The sequence below is a fragment of the Poromitra crassiceps genome (genome assembly GCF_964638095.1).
Source record: "Poromitra crassiceps genome assembly, chromosome: 9".
NCBI lineage: Eukaryota > Metazoa > Chordata > Actinopteri > Beryciformes > Melamphaidae > Poromitra > Poromitra crassiceps.
Window position 1 is genome coordinate 30,787,277 of NC_139630.1, and position 17,925 is coordinate 30,805,201.

At 44.8% G+C, this 17,925-nt stretch overlaps 1 long non-coding RNA gene across 1 annotated transcript; it reads left to right on the forward strand.

Moving 5' to 3' along the window:
* The first annotated feature begins 2,624 nt into the window (after positions 1 to 2,624).
* Positions 2,625 to 4,724, forward strand: LOC310782923. Its single transcript, XR_014553057.1, has 3 exons — positions 2,625 to 2,764; positions 3,634 to 3,706; positions 3,819 to 4,724. It is a non-coding gene; the product is annotated as an uncharacterized lncRNA (long non-coding RNA).
* Positions 4,725 to 17,925: the final 13,201 nt, after the last annotated feature.

Sequence of the window (17,925 nt, forward strand, 5' to 3'; positions counted from 1 at the left end):
CCCTCGCTCCACCCCCGCGCCCTTCACGGCAGGGTGAGCATAATTCAGCCTTGAGATTGGGTACAGGATTGAGGGAATCCCGCATCTGTTTGCGAAGGTGCGACTGGACAGGACGCTTTTCACAGACAGGGGCACAGCGTCAGTAGCTGAGTAGCCTGCTATAGTCGGAGCGAGGTGAGTGTCTCTCAGGGCACAGCTGCAGATCTCTCCTCATCCTCCTCCGCCCATTCAGTCTGTCCAAACTCAATACCGATATAATCTCAGTATGAGATGCAGGGAAATATATTATATTAGCCGATGTGTTTAGAGCAGTGTTGTCACGTCGTAGTATAGCGTTATATTTCACATGTGCGCTAAACTGCGACGAGATTTGTTTGCGGAAATGTCAGACTGTTCCCATGCAAAAGCCCTGATGCTGCTGCTGCGCGCGCCCCCGCGGGTGCATGAGAGCAGGGCCTTTTTCTGCTTTGGGGCAGCTGCGTAGTGTGCGTATAGGTCCGACTGGCTCTGTATATGACAACACACATGTTTAACACATTGAGTGCCACAGCGCTTCAGTAAAATTGTCTGCAGCCTGTGCCAGATTCACTTCCATTCAGTTGAAAACAGCTATAGAATTTTTTCTATTATGGCTATATTGACGGGGCTGGACTTTAATGAAACATTGAACACTCCTGCTTCTTCCAAAGAATAAATTTTGTTTCTAGACAGTTCCATTATGAAATGGCAGCCTCTGAAAAAAGTGCACTTTCAAGGGTTTTCTGTCGTTTTTTTTTACTTTCCAAGATATAGTCACTTTTATGAATACCTTTTGCACTCTAATTTCGAGCACATTCACTGACTCTGGCTGGTGTTTTCTGATGTGGTGGCGTGGTGCGGTTTCTGTGCAGCCTGCGTGCCCCCCCCCCTCTCCCCCCCCCCCCCCCCTCTCCACCTCTGAGCTGCGGGCTCCTCCCACACGCACAGAGTTTGTTTTCTCGACTCCGTTTTTGCCCCGGACAGATCCCAGCGCGCATCAAGGAAATGATGCGCGCTGGCAAACGCGACTGAACGAAAAGGCTTGGCCGTTCGGCTTCAGATGCTGGCTTTCTGGCAGGAAATCGTGTGGAGATAGATAGAAGCATAAGAGCTCAGTTGTGAGCGCGGAGGCAGCCGAGCCCACTCTCCGCTGCCGATCTTAAACAGCAGAATTATGGAATAATATGAATTATGATTTTAGGACGTCCACAGACGTCCTTGGCACTCCTTGTTACTTTTTTTTAGGACGTGCACAGACGTCCTTGGCACTCAATGTGTTAATGAGAATTGAGTAGGGGGGCTACATAATGCTCTCCACACTCACAAGCGAGATGGCCGCGCCTCTGCTGCTCCCAGCTGCGAGTATAGAAGAAAATATAGCCGCAAGCGGCGATGGGCGGGGTTCAAGCCTTGCGCAGATGACAAAGCTTCTGATTCTGACTAGGACATTTCTGGCGTTTATGGCGCCCCCTTTTGGTCGAATTGCACAAAATTTGACACACATGGTCTAGGATGGTCTCCGAAGACCTCCTGCAAGTTTCGTGAAGATTCCTTCATCGGTAATGAAGTTATGACAATTTAGCTGATAGGCCACGCCCTCTCACAACTTTAACGATCAATATCTCCGAAACGAAAGTAGATTTTCAAAAATCCAAAAAGCACGATTGTAGAGCTTGCTCCAAAGATGCTTCCTGGCGATTTTGGTGCAAATCGGTCCAACGGTCTAAGAGGAGATGCAAAAAATGTGTTTTCCAAACTTTTCCAAATATCTCAAACATTTTCCAGACGGACATTGAGGGTCCTTATGGCAAACTTGTAGAGCAGGTTCACCTGAACATCTGGGAAAACAAAAGTTTGAAAATCGGACCAACGGCGTGGAAGTTATGGCCTTTAACGTAAAACCGTCGATTATAGCGCCACCTTCAGGCCGATTCGAAAAATCTTTCTTGAGCAGCTACCAGCCAACAATATCTGTCATTGGGCCAAATTTCAGGTCTCTGCCATTTACCAACTCACGGGAATTTGCGTTGGGGCATTATCTCCTAGCTTCCCATGATGGGTGTGTGTGCCTTGTGTTTGTCCCAGAGTGTTGTCATAGAGACAGTCCACATGTCTGGGAACGCCCATACAGGCTCTAGGAACGCCCACAATAGACACTGGGTTAGCCTGGGTTCAGGGTCAGGGTGGGGTAAATTCCCTGTTCTATCCATTCAGCAAAGTTAGAATTTAGCTGATAGCCCAGCCCAGGCTGACACGAGCGGGGATTTAACCACCGCAGTAAATGCACATCTGAGCAGATGTCTTGGGTTCTGCTCTAGAACCCCCAAACATGTAGTTTAGAGCCGCAGCACCGTCTTTTGGTGAGTCAGCCCAAATGTTCGTCTCTACTTGTTGTCACTTTTGTTTGTTGTGTCTCTGTTAGTGACTCAGTTCTAGGAAGGTTGTTGTGAGAGGTTCTCTGTGTTCCATCCTGCAGCAGGAGGCCCTGTCTGATCCTCACAGATGTCCTGAAGACAGAGCTGGGCAGAGCGTATCTGGACAGGACAATGCAGAGCCCCACATTGGGAAAGGGAGCAGAGGTGACAAGTCCACGGATGGAGAGCGGTCATCCATCAAGAAAGGAATCTGCCCTCTGTGGAGACAGGAAGTTAGGTCACAGGAAGCCCAGGAACAAAGGCTCCACACATAAAAATAAGAGTGTTCCTCCTAAACCCAACCAGAGGACCACCTGCCAGTCTTCTCACAGGTAAGGAGACACTATAGCCACTTGTAGACATGAACTCTGGACTCTGCCCGTTGAATCAGGTCCCTTTCAGACAGAGGTATTGTTATTTTCACACATGAGGAGATCCTCTGGTGTAGAGTAGAGAGTGGGGGGGAGGTGGGGTATGACGTAATGTGTGCTGCGGGAATCATAGTTTTCACAATTTCCATTTAAAGGAGAATTCTGTTTTTTTACACCCCGGACCTTATTTCCAGCTTAAAATATGATGTTTTACTCACCCAGATAACAGGTTTCATTCGGATCCCCACAGAAGATATTCAGCTCCAAGTAGAGTCCTGGAACAGGCTATAACGGGGCATGCATAATGCACTCTTTAAACAACATATGTCACGCCGCGGTTTATTATGGTTGTTATATAATATAGTGAACATGAATACAATCACTGCTACATTATTATGATTATTATAATTTTGAAATAGAGAGTGCTGTGTGCGCTCCTTTCTAGCGTCCCTCACTGCTTCACCTGCTGAAACTGCCAGCGCTCATTACTACCGTGCCTCCTCTTCTTCATCCTCCTCCTCATCGATCATTACTACCGTGCCTCCTCGTTGTCCTCATCGTTCATTTCTACTGTGCCTTTTTGGTTTGACCTCGAGGTCTCACCCGCTTTGTGGAGTCACAGACGCAGCTTCACTGCTGCGCGACCTCGCCTGCTCGACTGGCATGTGATTAGCACATGTGCAATAGAGCAATTGTGGGCCGTGGCAGTTTTTGCCCAATTATATTAGTAACATTGTTTTTGTTGTGTTGTTGTTGTTGTTTTTGTTGTTGTTGTTGTTGTTTTGTGGGTGTTCCCCATCTTACCGTCTGTCTCTGTTTGATGACATCAGAGCTGATTTGCGTGAAGAAAGACATCTAACAGAGGAGGAGAGGAACGCTGTCGAGATGAATTCTTCAGAAGAGGTGAGAAAATCTCACTGTTGTATCACTGATGTTGCAACACACACACACACACACACACACACACTGCGTCTCTGTCCTGATTCTTTCTTTATATCTTTCTCTATGGAAACAGAGAGACACCAGCGGAGTCAGACGTCACCGCTGTGATCAGTGTGGGAGCCCTTTCAGTCAGGCATGTCACCTAAGAAGACACCAACGCATTCACACTGGAGAGAAACCCTACAGCTGTGAGGAATGTGGGAGCAGGTTCAGTCGGTTAGATCACCTAAAATCACATAAACACATTCACACTGGAGCTAAACCCTACAGCTGTGACCAATGTGGGCACAGGTTCAGTGAGTTAGGTCACCTAAAATCACATACACGCATCCACACTGGAGCTAAACCCTACAGCTGTGACCAATGTGGGCGCAGGTTCAGTCACTTAGTTAGCCTAACATCACATAAACGCATCCACACTGGAGCTAAACCCTACAGCTGTGACCAATGTGGGAGCAGGTTCAGTGAGGTAGGTAGCCTAAAAAGACATAAACGCATCCACACTGGAGCTAAACCCTACAGCTGTGACCAATGTGGGAGCAGGTTCAGTCGCTTATATAGCCTAACATCACATAAACGCATCCACACTGGAGCTAAACCGTACAGCTGTGACCAATGTGGGAGCAGGTTCAGTGAGTTAGGTAGCCTAAAATCACATACACGCATCCACACTGGAGTTAAACCCTACAGCTGTGACCAATGTGGGAGCAGGTTCAGTCGGTTAACTACCCTAAAAAGACATAAACATCTTCACACTGGAGTTAAACCCTACAGCTGTGACCAATGTGGGAGCAGGTTCAGTCGCTTATATAGCCTAACAACACATAAACTCATCCACACTGGAGTTAAACCCTACTACTGTGACCGCTGTAAGAAAATGTTCAGACACTCAAATACTCTGAAGAGTCACCACTGCATCTAACCTGCTGAAGTGAAGAGAGCCTCCACTGTCTGCAGCGTGAACAAGCTTATCTGTCCAATAGGAATGAACGATACTGACAAAAAAGTCTAATTGTGATTATTTGACAGATGTTTTGTTGTGAAATCTGTCACAACAAGTTATGGAAACTTTAAGTACAATTTCCAGGTCCTGGAAAAGTTCTGGAAAATATAAAATCCCCTAAAGCAGGGTTCCCCAAATAGCATCCCATCATATCACACAGGAACGGACATTATTCTTTACCGAGCTTTCGACCGGAGTGGCGCTGTTGAGCGCTGTGACGCTGGGAGCTCTAACCCGGAAAAAATAATATCATCCGCACAGACTTCAGATAAAAAGAGGCATTTATGAGCAGCATCAAGCTTTCAAACCCCTCCATCGAGAAGCTCTGAACCCTTCTGCTCAAGTAGGTGGCTTTGAAATGTTTCTGTGACACTTGTAAATACGTGCGTATCGCTGATTTAGACAGCTTGAGACTGAGAGTCGCAGGGAAGTCTATGTACGGATAAGGGACTCTTGGAGGGTAGACGATCACGTCACGATGACGTCATACCCGGAAGAGTCACAAAGGGGCTATTCGGCCCTCAGCAAAATGTGGCCCTTGGTGAAAAGTAATTGGGGACCCCCCCTGCCCTAAAGTTTAGGAAAAGTCATGGACATTAGTTTAATAAATATTCACATGCACAGAGTGCGGAATATGGAATTATTTTTGCTTACGTTACGTTGCTGACAGGAAGTAAAGGGGAAGCCCACGGACACAACATAGCCCGTCTGTAAAAAGATGTTTAAAAGTGTGCAGGCGAAGGGAGCCGACACGTCCAGCTTGGCCAAACGCCAGTAAACTTCCCGACTTGTTTAAAGAGCAACAGGTTAGCGAATGTGATGGATAACATCATTACATTCCCTTAAATAAGTCGTCAAACAAGTTTTATTTTGTGACAAGCAAATGTTTTTCACTGTCAGAGTTTGACGAGGAAATGCGCTCAGTACGAGCAAAGACCCTCTGCCAAGTAACGTTATTGAGTCATGACGCTGTTTAATAAGTGATCTGGTTGCAAAAATATCAAAGAAATCACAAACTTATAGAGGACATCATGGTCACGCTATATAAGCTTTAATAATACTGTACTGACATTGATCTGATTATTGTAGTAAGATGACATGAAGGCTGTGCATCAGCAATAAGTGATATTTATCAGCATAGCAAGCATTCATTGTTATAATAGGCTACAATTGGTCAGTGCTCAAAAGCAGGGCAGGAACAGGTTGGTCAAGTGAAAGTGGATCCCTGGATTTAGAGTCAAGTCAAGTTTATTTGTATAGCACATTTGATACACAGAGGCAATTCAAAGTGCTTCACATAAAATGGTTGACAAGAAAATAAAAGAAGACATTTTAAAATGGACATTTAAAAGCATCACAACAAAACTTTAAGAAAGAGCATAAAAAGTGCATTAAGCAACAGGCGCAGCAGTTACAAAAAGAGCAAAAAACTTATAGAGGACTCATTGGGTTTGCATAATAGAATAAATCAATTTTTCTATATTGAATCCCCCGACATCATGACTATATAAGAAACATGATTACACACACATGATTGGAAAAATGTCCATACCTTTATAACAGTTGGTCAAGTCAGTTGGTCAAGAGTCAAACACAAGGCATTTAAGCAACCTGAATTCCTGCAAAAGTGTGAAAGTGAGTAATTAAAATGAATAAACAACTGACCTCAGGATCATTTAACTTCACAAAATGCATTTACATCAGAACAAGTTGAAAGCAGTGATTAACTCTAATCATGTTTTTTCTGCAAATTGCATCATTGGGAGGTTGATTCTGGCACTCAATATTAGGGATGGGCAATATATCTCTTTTATATCAATATTGTTATATGAGACTAGGCCCTCTATCGGTGCAATGGCCTAAAAACAGCGCTTAGTGCCAGGCGCAGCGCAGTTTAATGGGCATGGACCAGCGCACTTGATATTTTGGTGTCGGCGCTACACGCGGTCTGAAGCATTATAACCATGCCTTTTAAGCGTAAAATTATGCACTACCTGCTCATTGGAGAAGTGCAGTAAACGAATCACAAGCTTCCCTTTTAAGCTCCAATTCCACGGAGCGATCCAGTCTGGTCAGAAAAGCCGGCCAAAGCGCTCTGAGCTCCCCCCCTCCCTTTCATCCCCGTCTGTCTCCATATATATTATTCCATATTATTATGCTTCTCAAACCAATCTCACTGCAGTTTAAATACTGCAAGCATGTAAATACGCGACACTATAGCAAGATCAAAGTGAAAAGAATGTTCTAAACGCATCGGATAGAAAAATATAGACGATCCCTATGTGGCCTATGAGATTAGATTGGTGAAAGTTTGTCCAGATTAGAATGATATCGTTTTCTCTCGCTACCTTTTCTTCTCCAGTGCTGCAGATGATGCACATAAATATAGCCTACATTATGTAAAGTCATTGCATAAATGTGTTTTTATTGTAAAAGTAAATGTGAAGTAAGCCAAGTCTTTACAGAATAAATGTTGTCTTTTCCTGGTTTTAAAGGCTGCATTACAGTGAGTGAAGTGTAGGCTAGAGAGATTTTAAAGTAAACTGTCGTAACTTACTCACTTTCTAATGTACACCATGAATTCACAAAATGTTTGGTCATGGAAATTTGTTTTGAAGTCATGGAAAAGTCATGGAAATCCATTGGTCTAGGGCTGTGAATCTTCACTGGCCTCACGATTCGATTACGATTCAGAGGGCTACGATTCGATTACGATTATCGATGCATCTCGATGCATCTTCAATCGATGCATCACTTTTTTCCCCAATACATGATTTATTTTTTCTCACTTTCTTTTTTCTCACTGTGTGGCTACTTTTAAAAATAAAAGTGCATTTGGAATTGCATTGTATTATGATCCAAATAAACAACTGCATGTACTCCCATTATATTTTATTCTATATATATTTTTTTTTATAATCGATTTTTGACATTTGTGAATCGATGCAGAATCGTGCACGTCCGCATCGCGATGCATCTTATAATCGATTATTTTTGACACCCCTAGAAATGTGTATGAATGAACCCTGTTTTGTTTAAAGAAGTTATTTTGTGTCAGTGTGCAGGATTTACTGAGTTAAATGATCAAATGTCTTGTTGCTGTTTGGATCAAACTAAAGAAATGTATTGTTCGTCTCTACTGTCCAAACAAATGTAAAGAAATAAAAGTTTAGTGACAGCAAAAGTCTGACTGCAGAATTATGTTTATTTCTCAGCCATAAATCTTGCCAATGGATTGCTAGAATGTAAACCACAATGTAAAAATGCAGTGAAGTAAATAATATAGTTTGCATGGAGAGCTTGTGAAACTGTGATGGTCAAGTGTCTCATTTGTGATTCCTACAACTGGACTGTACAGAGGCAAAAAGATCCTATGTGATATGAGAGTTACAGCAGACGGAGCGTTGAAGAGACATCTGGAGCTCAGTGGGATCAACTAAATTATGTCACCAAATGTCACGGAAAAATAGAAGTCTCCACTGAACTGAATAAAAGTCAAAAGGCAAGAAATGTCTTCGTTGGGTTTTATCATCAAACAGAATATAAAAGATTGTCTTGGTCAGTTTTCAGTCTCACTCAGACTGCGTCTGTGTGTGAGGGGAAAAAGTCCCCCCGACTCGAGCCGGAGGCTGTCTCTCTTATGCTAAAACATACAATACAGCAAAACAAGAGATAATGCAGTTAATCGACAGCACAGCAATATAACAGAGTCAGCAGTCACATGATTACAATAATGGTGTACAATACAATAAGCATGATGCCGGCCAGGGGAAGTTATATATTATAATATACAATACAATAAGCATGATGCCGGCCAGGGGAAGTTATATATTATAATATACAATACAATAAGCATGATGCCGGCCAGGGGAAGTTCAGCTTGGTCAAGAGTTCACCCAACAAGTGTCTTCTTTCACAATCAAGCCTAGTTTGATCATTGTAATAGTGCAGTGATACTCAACAGTGCACCTGAACACAACATGCAAGATACCCGCTGAATAAGTGTCCAAATGTTCATGTCATTCTGGCCAATACTCCACTTATGTTATAGCATTTCAGTCTGGAATATGGTGTATCTTTCAATAATCTATGATTTTAGCTGCTAAATTGCCAAATTTAGCAATATATCAATATTGTTATATGCTCGCTACCCAGGCACTTATGTATGTACTTAAAGGAGAATTTCGTTTTTTTTTAACCTGGACCCATCTCCTGGCAATAATTATGATTTGGCCACTCACCCAGCGATGTCCGCGGCGTTTCTGGCCGTCCTAGCGTTGTTTTGAGATCAATAGCGTCCAAGTCAGTTGTAAAATGGAGCTGATTTGGGGCCAAGTGTGAGCCTGTCTTTCCTGCATCTAAATAGCTATTTTTATTCCTGTTTTCGCCACATATCGTAATAATGTGATCCCTCAACATCCACCAGAGTGATATCTCGCCCCAGGCCATTTCCTGGACTCTCACAGGGATCAAATTACCTCAAACGTGATCTCGGTCACCAAGTCTCGTGAAGTCCCGCGATACTTTCCTGCCGGCTGGCCAACCTGAAGTAGTCCAGGTTGAGTGGTGACGTGACGTGGAAGCCTATACGACAGTGTGTAGTTCTGGATTAGCTGGGGCTCTCTATTTGCGAAGCCACACAGGCATAAACATGGAAAATCGTGCAAAGAGGTTGTCAACAGATCTGATCTCAGAAAGCAGGGGTCTCTACAGACCAACAGGGTGTACCCCTGGGCCCTGTGACTTCCTGAGTGAGAACCTTGCATGTGAAGCTGGCTATATATACTCAGTGTGCTTACAATAAACACATCTCTCTTTCACTACTCAGCCTCCGTGTTGTCTTATTTTTGTGACCAAGGAAGGATTAAAATCCACAACATGAGGAACGAGAACAGAACTCAAATGTATTAGATGATTAAAATCTACTTCACCTTCCCACTTTCTTCAAATAAGGGCAGCTTTTCATTGGGCAACTAGCACATAGTTCTAGTATGTTCTTTTCCTCGTGACTGAAGGAGCACGCGTTTCTGTACGTTTTTTCATGGAAAGGACGTGTCAAGTTGTCTGGCGTCTATCAGATAAATGTCCACCTTACCATGGTCTTAAGTCTAAACAATTCAAGATGGAGCGTCTTAAGGTCACATGCAATGGCCCTCTGGTCTGGTCCTGATGGAGTCAAATCTATCGTCACAAGGCAGCTACACCACTGCCTTATCTGTAGAGAAAGAGGGGGAGTGAGGCCCTGTGTTTAACTTGAAGCATACCACAGGAGAAGAGGAAAATGTCTCCTCATGTTTACATAGATACTGTAAACCCAGTGCATACTACTCTGAACTCCAACTAACCACAACATCTCTCCAATCACGACGGCCACCTATGATGAGCAAAATGCCTACATTAATATGATGATTAAAATACACCTCACTAGTTGGCCTTATGGAGACAGGGGACACAGCTAATCAGTCTATATATTTCCACCATATTGAAGAACTTGTTAAATGGTGTGAAGATAGTGCCCTTGTGTGTGTGTGTGTGTGTGTGTGTGTGTGTGTGTGTGTGTGTGTGTGTGTGTGTGTGTGTGTGTGTGTGTGTGTGTGCGTGCGTGCGTGCGTGCGTGTGTGTGTGAAGACAGGGCCCATCAAAGCTCGCCCCCTGTGCTGTGGGGCTAGCTCCGCCCCTGAGCCTCCCCAATCACCCCCAACAGCAACACCCCTCCCCCGGTCAGTCAGTCTCCACTCCCCACACAGGACGCATTTTTCACTTCACTGAGTTCCTTATTAACGTTTGAGGAGAACTTCCAGACACGATGAGGGATTTCACATTAGGACTTTTTGGATGAGAAAAATGAGCCGACTGATTTGTGAAAGGTAAGAGAAGTCAAAACTGCTCTCTGCTTTGGACCATTGATTGAGGAGTTGAAGTTGATTCTCATCTAAAAATTTGAAGTTGGACTGTTTGGAACCTGCATGTCAGGCCATTTACACCTGGCACCTACATGTGTTTTCTGTGATCAGATTGCAGTCGGATAGTGCTTGACCACAGGTGTAAACGCCCCCAAGACACATTGAGGACGGATTGCAATCTGATCGGCCAAACGACCTCCGGAGGTGGTCAGGGACACATTGTGACCACATTGAACACAAGTGTAAATGCAATGTGTCCTCTCAATCCACATACAACAGCAGCCACCACTGTTTTTCTGCTGCTCTACGGTATGGAACTTGCCTGATGCGATCGCAATCGGATCTCAATATGAACACTGGGAGATTCATATTAATACCAGGTGTACATGTAATCAGGCTAATGTGGTCGGGATTATCCAATTGCAATCTGATCACAGAAAACACATGTTCGTGTCAGGTGTAAATGGCCTCACATGTGGATTGACAGGATGCTTGTAGTAAATCAGGAGAAACAGCAGCGAGAGGGACTTCCCCACATCGTTGTGAAAGTATCTGTCTTTTGAATGATCAGATGAGATGAAGTCGGAAAATGAGCAGAGCGTTTTGTGTGTGCCTCTTCTCTTCTCCTGTGCTGTTTCGCACAGGAGAATCCAAATATCCAAAAGCCTATTTGCTATTTGTGCAGAGAAGTCATTAAAGTGGCTTGGCTATTTGAGGGTCATTATCTGACAGGAAGCAGCTGCTTCCTCTCCTAGCTTCCCAGGATGGGTGTGTGTGCCTTGTGTTTTCCAGAGTGTTGTCATGACGTAATGTAATATAGAAGCACTGCTTTCTAAGTAAATGTTCGTCTCTACTTGTTGTCACTTTTGTTTGTTGTGTCTCTGTTAGTGACTCAGTGACTCAGTTCTAGGAAGGTTGTTGTGAGTGGTTCTCTGTGTTCCATCCTGCAGCATGAGGCCCTGTCTGATCCTCACAGATGTCCTGAAGACAGAGCTGGGCAGAGCGTATCTGGACAGGACAATGCAGAGCCCCACATTGGGAAAGGGAGCAGAGGTGACAAGTCCACGGATGGAGAGCGGGCATAGGTCAAGAAAGGAATCTGCCCTCTGTGGAGACAGGAAGTTAGGTCACAGGAAGCCCAGGAACAAAGGCTCTACACATCAAAACAAGAGTGTTACTCCTAAACACAACCAGAGGACCACCTGCCAGTCTTCTCAAAGGTAAGGAGACACTATCTATAGCCATATTTCACACATGAGGAAATCCTCTGGTGTAGAGTAGAGAGTGGGGTGGAGGTGAGGTATGCTGCAGGAATCACAGAGTTTATGTGAGATGAGAGAATTACATTTTTCAATGTAGACTACATCAGAGATATATTTCAGAAAGCAATTCTCCACTCCATGTAAAAACCTTCAACGCATTATTCATATTTTTATTTCTCCCCACAAAAGTCCAGGTGTGCCATGGGATTTTGTAAAGTAAAGCAATCATTTTACTTTCACTTTTGTTACTTTCACCAATGTTTTCCCTCACATGAACATGGGAGCACTGACCGTCTCCCCCCACAAGCCTCCATGAAAACAGAGAAAGAGAATGATGATGATGATATGAGAAAAAACTGCATTCATTGAAGTGTCATCAGTTGGTCAGACAGCACAGATGGCAGAGTAACAGGTGGATGGAAAGCTAGGGAGAATAGGTCATCTAATAAACTGACAGGTTTAATAAGATCATTTTTTATTATATTGTAGGTCCTGAAAAAGTTTTGGAAAAGTTTTGGAATTTGGTCTGTGAAAAACTGTGGGAACCCTGAAATGTTCAGGCTGCGATCAGCGACATTGTGTGGCTCTCAGACTAGTCCAAGTGGGGAGGGGCTCTCAGACTAGTCCAAGTGGGGAGGGGCTCTCAGACTAGTCCAAGTGGGGAGGGGCTCTCAGACTAGTCCAAGTGGGGAGGGGCTCTCAGACTAGTCCAAGTGGGGACGGGGGTCTCAGACTAGTCCAAGTGGGGGGGAGGTATCAGACTAGTCCAAATGGGGAGGGGCTCTCAGACTACTAGTCTGAGTGGGGAGGGGGTCTTTGAGGTGTGGATTGGGACGCAGGGGTCTGTATTGAGAAAGGGAAACAGTGAAGAGGTTGGTGAGGTAGGGGCAGAGGACAGGAAGGCATGTCTTCAGTAGGGGGGTGGGGAGGGGGGTCGAGGGAGCAGGTTGTGGGTTTGGATGAGCTGATGAGTTTGGAGATGGTGGAGGGGGCAACTGGAGCCTCTCCCTCCCCCAACGCCTAAACCTAACCTCCTCCAGACCCTAAACCTAACCTCTCCCACCCCCCATGCCTAAACCTAACCTCCTCCAGACCCTAAACCTAACCTCTCCCACCCCCCACGCCTAAACCTAACCTCCTCCAGACAAACTGTTTAGTATCGCTTTAATATTTCTTCAGTAGGTTTTAGTCTTCAGAGAACTACTTGGATCCTACAATCACTGCTACATTATTATTATTATTATTATTATTATTACCACTTCTAGAAATAGAGAGTGCCATGTGCCTGCTGAAACTGGCAGTGTTCATTTCTACCGTGCCTCGTTGGTTTGACCTCAAGGTCTCACCCGGTTTGTGGAGTCACAGACGCAGCTTGGCGGCTGCGTGACCTCGCCTGCTCGACTGGCATGTGATTAGCACATGTGCAATAGAGCAATTGTGGGCCGTGGCCGTTTTTGCCCAATTATATTAGTAACATTGTTTTTGTTGTTGTGGTTGTTGTTGTTGTTGTTGTGTTGTGGGTGATCCCCATCTCACCGTCTGTCTCTGTTTGATGACATCAGAGCTGATTGGTGTGACGTGAGACATCTAACAGAGGAGGAGAGGAACGCTGTCAAGATGAATTCTTCAGAAGAGGTGAGAAAAACTCTCACTGTTGTATCATTCAATACGTTTACGTGACACTTAAAAAAATCGAATTATTGCATTAGTCCGCCTAAAACCATACATAACGAGACTTGGGGAGAGGTGACTATTTGCATTTAAGAGACTTGGTTGCCTGCGGTGACCCGTCTATAGTAATATAATATATATGACAACACGTACGCCGTACAGATTCGCAAAGTTTAGCTCTGGGTTGCTAACTTGCTAGCTCACTCTCCGACGATTGTTGTCATCTGTGACGTAAGTAATAGGTCAACCGGTAATGGCCCAATACTAACAAGCTGAAAGAGTGTATATCGCCACCTATCGTAGTGCAAGAGACATGATTCCATCAATAAATCGATTTCCCCTCCTCTGGTCATGAAGGGCGCCTGTTCGGAGGGAGGGGCACTGGTTGGAATAGCGTGATCCTCCCACGTGCTATGTCCTACCGGTGAAGCTTCCCCTGTCAGGTGAAAATAAGCGGCTGGCTAACTGCCCATGTCTCAGAGGAAGCATGGAGCCAGTTTTCGGATCTCCCCACATCGGCAGAGGGTGGAGCAGCAACCAGGATAAATATAAATTAGCACTAATGGGGGCTAAAAAAAATCGGGGGGGGGGGGGGGGAATATATATATATATATATATATATATATATATATATATATATATATATATATATATATATATATAAAAAATCGATTTCCCACCCGTGCTTGTATACTGGGACAGGTGAAGTAAACATCAAAAGATGCTCCGCTACAAGCAGAAACCGCAGGACCACCGCAAGGACAACACACCCCCCGCGGACCCCGCCCGCAGCAAAGCACCCCCGACGTTCACTTCACATCAAAGATGCCTCGCCACAAGCAGAAACCGCAGGAGCCACGACATGCCGCCCCCACGGCGGTATTCCTTGGTGAGAGTGTGGCCAGAGCACTCACACCGTTGGAAACCCTTCTACATCCTCAGCAGGTATCTCAGGGTCACCAGCGTTTCGCCCCCCAGCCTGTACGCCTCGCCTGAGTAGAAGGGCTCCAACTGCGAGCTCTAGTCAGCCACACCCATCTTGCACCCCCTCTTCTTGTGCTCTGAGCAGGTTGAGCAAAGAGGTCCAGGGCACTGTGGTTTGACTCCTGACCCCGGTCCTCCGCCGACTAACAAGCAGTACTAATAAACTCAGAGATAACTCTCTGGGTAGTATCAGGTGCTTTGCGTTGCTGTAGCCGCTCTTTGCACTTGGTCTTGTACTTGTAGCTAGCTTGTGCAGTGCCTCGGGGTGCCAGCCCTAACACTGTTGCGTGCCGTCTTTCCGAGCTGTCATCCATCCTTTCACGGATGTCCGTGGGTCTTCCCCCACCGCCAATGGGCCTTTCCCCATGGTCACGAGGACAAGGACAGTAGTCCGAGTAAATAGCCTAATCAAGCTATAACCATAGCTCGACTTAACTGTGCATGTAAACGTACTGACTGATGTTGCAAGACACACACACACACACACACACACACACACACGCACTGTGTCTCTGTGCTGATTCTTTCTCTATATCTTTCTCTATCGAACCAGAAAGACGCCAGACGCAGACCCAGACGTCACCGCTGTGATCAGTGTGGCAAAACATTCATAAAACTAAAGGAACATCAGAGAGTTCACTCAGGGGAGAAGCCTTACTCCTGTCAAGAGTGTGGGAGCTGTTTCAGTCAGTCAGGAGACCTAAGAAGACACCAAAGCATTCACACTGGAGAGAAACCCTACAGCTGTGAGGAATGTGGGAGCAGGTTCAGTAAGTTCTCTAACCTAAAAACACATAAACGCACCCACACTGGAGCTAAACTCTACAGCTGTGATCAGTGTGACAAAACATTCACAACACTTCAGGTCGTGAAGCTTCATCAGAGAGTCCACTCCGGGGAGAAGCCTTACTCCTGTCAGGAGTGTGGGCGCTCTTTCAGTCAGGCAGGTAGCCTAAAAAGCCACCAACGCATTCACACTGGAGAGAAGCCCTACAGCTGTGAGGAATGCGGGAGCAGGTTCAGTCAGTTAGATAACCTAACAATACATAAACGCATCCACACTGGAGCTAAGCCCTACAGCTGTGACCAATGTGGGAGCAGGTTCAGTCAGTTAGGTGCCCTAACAAGACATAAACGCCTTCACACTGGAGTTAAACCCTACAGCTGTGACCAATGTGGGAGCAGCTTCAGTCAGTTAGGTGCCCTAACAACACATAAACTCATTCACACTGGAGATAAACCCTACAGCTGTGACCAATGTGGTAGCAGGTTCCGTCACTCAGTTAGCCTAACATTACATAAACACATTCACACTGGAGCTAAACCCTACAGCTGTGATGAATGTGGGAGCAGGTTCAGTCGCTTACATAGCCTAACATCACATAAAAGCATTCACACTGGAGTTAAACCCTACAGCTGTGACGAATGTGGGAGCAGGTTCAGTCGCTTATATAGCCTAACATCACATAAAAGCATTCACACTGGAGTTAAACCCTACAGCTGTGACCAATGTGAGAGCAGGTTCAGTCACTTATCTAGCCTAACAACACATAAACGCATTCACACTGGAGCTAAACCCTACAGCTGTGACCAATGTGGGAGGAGGTTCAGTCAGTTAGCTAGCCTAAAATCACATAAACTCATCCACACTGGAGTTAAACCCTACAGCTGTGACCAATGTGGGAGCAGGTTCAGTCAGTTATTTGGCCTAACAACACATAAACGCATCCACACTGGAGCTAAACCCTACTACTGTGACCGCTGTAAGAAAATGTTCAGACACTCAAATACTTTGAAGAGTCACCACTGCATCTAACATGCTGAAGAGAGCCTCCACTGTCTGCAGCGTGAACAAGCTTATCTGTCCAATAGGACTGAACGATACTGACAAAAAAGTGTAATTGTGATTATTTGACAGTTTTGTTTTCTTTACATGTGAATCAGAAAAGTTATTTTGTTGTCAGTGTGCAGAATTTACTGAGTTAAATGTTTAAATGTTTTGTTCCAGTTTCGATCCAACTCTGAAGAAATGTATTGCAGTCTGTGAAATTTCGAAATTGCAGAAGTCCAGTATCATAGCGATATCATTTTTGCTTTATTTTCAAATAAATTGTTCTGTTCATGTCTACTGTACAAATGTAAGGAAATAAAAGTTCAGTGACAGCAAAGTCTGACTGTGCAGAATTATGTTTCTTTCTTTCTTTTTCTTTTTTTTCTCTGCCATAAATCTTGGCATTGGATTGCTAGAATGTAAACAACAATGTAAAAATGCATTGCAAAGTAAATAATATAGTTTGGATGCAGAGCTTGTGAAACTGTGATGGTCAAATGTCTAATTTTGTATTCCTACAACTGGACTGTACATAGCCAAAAAGATCCTAAGTGATATGAGAGTTCCTTATTAACATTTGAGGAGAACTTCCAGACACGATGTGGGATTTCACATTAGGACTTTTTGGATGAGAAAAAGCCAACTGATTTGTGAAAGGTATAAGAGAAGTCAAAACTGCTCTCTGCTTTGGACCATTGATTGAGGAGTTGAAGTTGATTCTCATCTAAAAATCTGAAGTTGGACTGTTTGGAAAACCTGCATGTCAGGCCATTTACACCTGGCACCTACATGTGTTTTCTGTGATCAGATTGCAGTCGGATAGTGCTTGACCACAGGTGTAAACGCCCCCAAGACACATTGAGGACGGATTGCAATCTGATCGGTCAAACGACCCCCGGAGGTGGTCAGGGACACATTGTGACCACATTGAACACAAGTGTAAATGCAATCTGTCCTCAATCCACATACAACAGCAGCCACCACTGTTTTTCTGCTGCTCTACGGTATGGAACTTGCCTGATGCGATCGCAATCGGATCTCAATATGAACACTGGGAGATTCATATTAATACCAGGTGTACATGTAATCAGGCTAATGTGGTCGGGATTATCCAATTGCAATCTGATCACAGAAAACACATGTTCGTGTCAGGTGTAAATGGCCTCACATGTGGATTGACAGGATGCTTGTAGTAAATAAGGCTCGAGGGACTTTCCCAAAGGCACGTCGTTGTGAAAGTATCTGTCTTTTGAATGATCAGATGAGATGAAGTTGGAAAATGAGCAGAGCATTTTGTGTGTGCCTCTTCTCCTGTGCTGTTTCGCTACCCCTGACCAGCCAATCACAGTGATTTCTCTACCCCTGACCAGCCAATCACAGTGATTTCTCTACCCCTGACCAGCCAATCTGAGTGATTTCTCTCACCGACGACGTAACGCTGATTCAACATGTTGAGCGACAAGCCGCTGTCAGAACAGTCTAGAGCCAGCGGTGCGCGACACACCACAGACATGGCCGACAGCCCA